Source organism: Curcuma longa, unplaced genomic scaffold, assembly GCF_044706935.1.
Source record: "Curcuma longa cultivar G26 ecotype Majalengka, Jawa Barat unplaced genomic scaffold, ITB_CL_G26_1.1 contig_25079, whole genome shotgun sequence".
In the NCBI taxonomy this organism is placed as follows: domain Eukaryota; kingdom Viridiplantae; phylum Streptophyta; class Magnoliopsida; order Zingiberales; family Zingiberaceae; genus Curcuma; species Curcuma longa.
The window spans coordinates 1-6,133 of NW_027432631.1; the positions used below are offsets into that span (position 1 = coordinate 1).

General features: G+C 34.9%; 1 pseudogene; it reads left to right on the top strand.

Moving 5' to 3' along the window:
• Window positions 1-3,020: 3,020 nt before the first annotated feature.
• Window positions 3,021-3,580, top strand: LOC141818499 (putative pyridoxal 5'-phosphate synthase subunit PDX1; annotated as a pseudogene).
• The last annotated feature ends 2,553 nt before the right edge of the window (window positions 3,581-6,133 follow it).

A 6,133-nucleotide genomic window follows, 5' to 3' on the forward strand; every position in this document is an offset into this window, starting at 1 on the left:
TAACGACCGAACAGGATTTCAGTCGCTATTTTAGCGACGGAATTAGATTTCGGTCGCTAAAATAGCGACTGCTGAATAATTCGGTCGCTAAAATTGCGACAGAAATTGAAATCCGTCGCTAAAATAACGACTGAAATTTAATTCCATCGCTAAAATAGCGACTATGATTCGTTAATCTATCTCACGTCAACCAAGTCCTGTTTTAATATTAATTTGGTCTCTGTTTTAGCGACCACTATCAAGAGTGAACCAAGAATCTTTCTTTTCAAAAAGGCAACGAACTCATAAAAATAATTGCTTACATAACATGGTAACATAGTTCATATGACGAAATAGGCTAAACCTACCTTTTGCCCTGTTAACCTGGTCCTTCATTGCAGCTTCTGATTGTAGTATTACTGAATTTTTCTTCCCATCTGCAATGTTGATGTGAGCTTGTCTCTCTCCTGTAAAAGATAAGTTTTCGTGTTTTAACTGAAATGGAATGATGGCAGATAATGATGCAAAGTTCCAATTGAATTGATACTTTGACAAGATTAATTATAATTGTACATATACCAATCCATAATAGCATGCTACAAACAACCTTTTACAACAAAGGATATTACTTAATGTAGTACACGAGTACCTTCAGATTCAAGAACCTGAGCACGTTTTCTTCTTTCTGCTTCAGCTTGCATCTCCATAGCTGCCTTACTCCAGGTGGTGGAGATATATCCCCTTCGGAAAGACAGCAACTTGAATTTACAAAGAAAGCAATAGGAGCTCAACAACACAAACATAATAGATAAATAAATCCTTCAAGATAACGCAGGCATTTAAGACCCCAATCAGAAGCAGCCTCATTGATTGCTCTCTGTGGAAGGACAAAGGATGGGTACAAGTAAAAGAAAAATAAACTAATAATTGCAGTTTTGTAATCACAGGCACAACTGCACTGCTAGCAAACCTAAGCCTATCAAATGGACTTATTACCAGATTAACTCAAGAAAATATATTTCAGTCGCTATTTTAGCGATGGAATTAGATTTCGGTCGCTAAAATAGCGACTGCTGAATAATTCGGTCGCTAAAATTGCGACAGAAATCGAAATCCGTCGCTAAAATAACGACTGAAATTTAATTCCATCGCTAAAATAGCGACTATGATTCGTTAATCTATCTCGCGTCAACCAAGCCCTGTTTTAATATTAATTTGGTCTCTGTTTTAGCGACCGCTATCAAAAAGGTCGCTAATTAGCGACCGAAATTACATATCGGTCGCTAATTAGCGACCGAATAGAATTTCAGTCGTTAAATTAGCGACTGAATTACAATCGGTCACTAATTAACGACCGAATTATAATCGATCGTTAATCAACGACCGATATGTAATTTCGGTCGCTATTTTAACGATCGAATTATAATCGATCGCTAAATCCGTCGTTAATTACCTTTCTTTTTGTAGTGAAAACTACATCAAAACCAAAGGGCATGCTTCTGTGACTTTGCAAAAAAATGATTTTGATTCGAAAACAAGACTAAATAAATCCCTTGGTGGACTTTGGAGGGAGAATATTTTTCCACTAGGAACAAGAGAGGAATTACATCCGTTGCCTTGAGTTTATGTAAGTTTCAACCTCATCAATTACAGGGTCAGTGTTGGTTTTGTTATCAGATGAGATTTCTGATTGGAAACTCTGCAGAGAGAGCAGAGCAATTGGTAAGATTTAGTTGTTTGTAGATTGCTAGAGCTTGAGTTATCATTGAAGATAAATCGAATTAATTAAAATAAAAAAATAATTGATAAATTTCTAAGCAAGTGAACTTATAAATTCTTTAAGTAAAGCTTTCATAACACTTTTAAAAATCGATTATTTAAGTTAATTTGATTTTCGATCGAATCAATCTATATTTTATCAGTTCGATTTTTATTTAAAAATTTAATCGATTTGATTAGTTCGAACAAATTCAATTCAATTCGATTTCAATTAATTTAATTTGATTTTAATTGAATACGTAGCCAAACACTGCGATGTATTCCTCAGCAGCTCTCATGATCGTTGCCTGAAGACAAAAGCTTATAGAACAAAAAGTATGACCATGATAAAATTTTAAGGGCAAAATTTAAGCAACACGATGTCTGGCCAAGTCTGGAAGTAATATGAAAAGATATCTCACCTCTGCACTCTGCACTATCTAATACTGCACTACTAAGACTGAATATTTAATTAAAATCAAATTGAATTAAACAGAATTAATTAAAATTAAATCGAATTGATTTTTTTTAACTAACTAAATAGATTAAATTTTCAAACAAAAATTAAACAAATCGAATCGATAAAATATCGATTAATTCAATTTTTGACTGAATTAACCGAAATAATTAAAAATTTTAAATATTATAAAAAATCTATCAATTAATTAATAATTTATAATTTTTTTATTTAAGAATTTATAAATTATTTTTTTATATTGATTAATCCGATTTAATCAAATAAAAATTTTAAAATCGAAATCAAACTGAATTAATTAATTTTTTTAAAAAATAATTAAAATTTTGAAATAATTGAATCAACATTTTAAATTCGATGAATTCCATCGATTTAATTAAATTTTTACTTACGCCAGTGCCGCACTCAACTTTCATGGCCTTTGTAATATTTTGAAACCTTGAGCAGTTGCCTGGGACCTAACAAGGAGAGCCTCAGTTTCTCCTGATAAAAAAAAGGTGAATCTTTTAGAAGCTCAACAAATGTTGAATTTTTAGATTGTCAAAAAGGGTGAACCCTGACAGCAGCAGTGACGTGTTTACACAAAAAAAAACAATGTAATAATAATGAAACTAGAGGCTATAAAGTAATAGACCACACCATATAAGCAGTTAAATGGATAATCGTTTTCCTCTTTATATGTGATTTTTTTTCCTGTTTCAAAGTGCGTTTGGTTAAAGGTTATGTATGAATACCTTGGTTATCTATCCAAATTTATCAATCAAAATCTTATTTATTTAGATAATCAACGATTCCCAAATAATCCTCCATGTCCGATACATCAGTATATGAGGACATCCAATTCGGAATTAGATAACTAAGAAAAACTTAGATTTTTTTTTATTTCGAAATTAAGAAAATTTTTTTTACAAAATTAACCTTTCATAGTTTAAAAGCGAAACCCGCTTGTCCCCGATCGCGCGAGCGAAACTCTAGCCCCCGCCGACGACCAGAACCACATCAACAAGCACGACTTCTGCGTGCCCTTCGTGTGCCGCTGTCGCGACCTCGGCGAGGCCCTCCGCCGCATCCGCGAGGGCGCTGCCATGATCCGCACCAAGGGAGAGGCCAGCACCGGGAACATCATCGAGGCCATTCGCCACGCGCGTCCGTTCCGTCATGGGCGAAATTCGCTCGCTGCGCAACATGGATGACGATGAGGTCTTCACCTTCGCCAAGCGCATCGCTGCCCCTTATGACCTCGTCATGCAGACCAAGCAGCTCGGAAGGCTACCCGTCGTCCACTTCGCCGCCAGCGGAGTGGCCACCCCTGTCGACGCCGCCCTCATGATGCAGCTCCGGCCTTGGGGAGGCCATGGTGGGGATTAATCTCAGCGACGCCAAGGTCGAGCGGTTTGCAAGCCGCTTGGAGTAGAAGCCAAGCTTCAAAAATCGCTAGCTCCTTTACCCCTGCTGCTTCCTCGCAGGTGAATCCTTTCTCTGCTGAAACAAATATAATTTCCTCAAAATGCATGCTTTCTCTCACAAACAGCAGCAGTATTTCTGTATTTAACCCCTTGCACGGCTTGTGTTCTAGCGGATATATCTGCTATCTGTCTATCTGGGCTCTAGTTATGCCCAAATGTTTACTCTTCTCTTCTGTATCTCATACGGAACTCTATGATCAAGATGTTTGCTTTGTGGAACAACTGTTTCCCTAGTGCTAAGTATAACTTGGCATCAAAATCACTTTTAAATATTTGCTCTTCCAGTTCAATGTGGTGGATTCATATACTTGGTATAGGAACAACCTTCTTTGTTTTGATTCACTTGGACAATCCAAACAAGCAGTTGACCATACAAATAGGAGATGCCACATCTATCTGACTATCATATTAATTCATTTGTGTACATGTTCATGCTTCCTGGACTCTGCTTCATGTTTCTTTTATTTTGCCCAGAGGGAAAAGAGGAGCAAATTGAGTTAGAAGTGTTTAAGTTCACAGGTGCTGGTGGGGTGGCATTGTCTATCTATAATACTGATTTTTGCATGTTATGTATGAGTTAAAGTATATTCTGATTCCTCATCTTTCATGAATTGTGTAGTCAATTCATGCTTTCGCTGAGGCTGTTGCTCCTGCAATACTGTGATAATTTGATGTTTGTGAAGTTTGTTGACCTAAACATTCTCGCAACACAGGTTTAAGGACATATTTCAGGAGGCGTATGAGGCTCAATGGAAATCCAAGTTTGAGGCTGCAGGAAATAACTTGATTCTTTTTCTGCAGGTCCCTGGGATTGATGACACATGGATACTATCAAGCTAAAGCAACAACGTGCAATTTAATATGCAAGTGAACAAAATGAATACTCCCTAGTAATCTTTATGTTGTATAAACTTGAGTGTTGCACTCACGTGGCTGCATTTCTAAGTTTGTTTTTGGCCATGCTTCTCTGGAATAGGAAATTTGATGGTGGCCTTTATGTTGTATAACTGGAGTGTTGCGCTCGTGGCTGTGGTTCCAAGTCCTCTTGTTATATAAACTTCATCTACAACACAATTATTATATCTTTTTCATCTTATGAATATTTAAGCACAAGATAATCAAAACATGCAAATTTGTGTCACAAAGGGAAAAATATCATGTTTTTATGTCATATATACAATCTTTTTTGAATTTATGGTGAAAGTTCTACTTTCAAGTCAATGATCTAATCGCCAATGTTATTTAAGCAAACGAAAAATATTGTTTGTTTATTTGTTGCAAACAAAGACAACAAATTAAATATTAAATTAATTTATTTATAAAATTTGATTATAATTGAATTAGGGGTAATATAGTAAATATTAAAGTAAGTAATGTATTAAAACCTTCAAACAAACAAGGTTTTGTCTCATTACCTCGGATTAAATCAAACAACATTAGGTTATATTTTATTCCCTATAACCTTGGTTATGTGATTACTAGGTAATCACATAACTAAGGTAATCACGGATAACCTCCAACCAAACACACTTAAAGTTTTCTGGTAGCCCTCATATGTTTGTATATGGTACTTCTTCCATGAATCTTTGTATGTCATATTTCACTATTAGAATTGAAACGGTTCAGCACTACATGCATGACTTACAATGAATTTACAAAATTGATTTTTCCATAGTATAATTGTTGGTTTTCCTACTAATTGTTGCATGTATAGCTTTTTCCACACTAATACTTCATCTAAAATTTATTTGCATGACCTGGTCATGCCTAGCTGTAGAAAAGCATGCACCCATAAGATAGCAAAACGACTATAAATATTGATAAAATGCCAAAAATACAATTATCTAGATTTGTGAATGCGATATTCATTGTGAACTGGGATGATCTAGATATGAATAAAAGGGCAATCTGGTATATGAAGTTTTCGTCACCAATCTTAGATAAGAATCGGATCATATTGAATCTATTATATATAATTTTATCTTATATTGTAAAAGTTATTTCTGTGATTCGTGACCATTAGATCATATGATAATAATTTTATTATTATACGAATAAAAAAGAAAATTTTCAAAGATGTGAAATGCAAAAGTGAAGAGAAAGCCATGCTCATCTGATCTAACGTTTCTTAGGCTCTCATTGTCTGACCTTGTTGTGCAACATACACAGTAAAGTGATAATGCAAAGCTTGAGCGGGTAACCATATCACTTTTCTAACAACTATTTCGAGGAAAAACTTATTAGAAGTTAACATTTCTTTTACTATATCAGGACAATCGAAACCATTTTAAAAAAAAAGATTCATGGATGTGACTGTAGAATCGAAGAGAGCACTAGAAGAGGGGTCAGTAGCATTATCTTATAGTATTTTCTCGATTTTCATAAATTCATTGAGTACGTTCGTCCGTTCGTGAATTAGACTAAAACGGAGATCAAGTTGTAATGGAAATGAAAA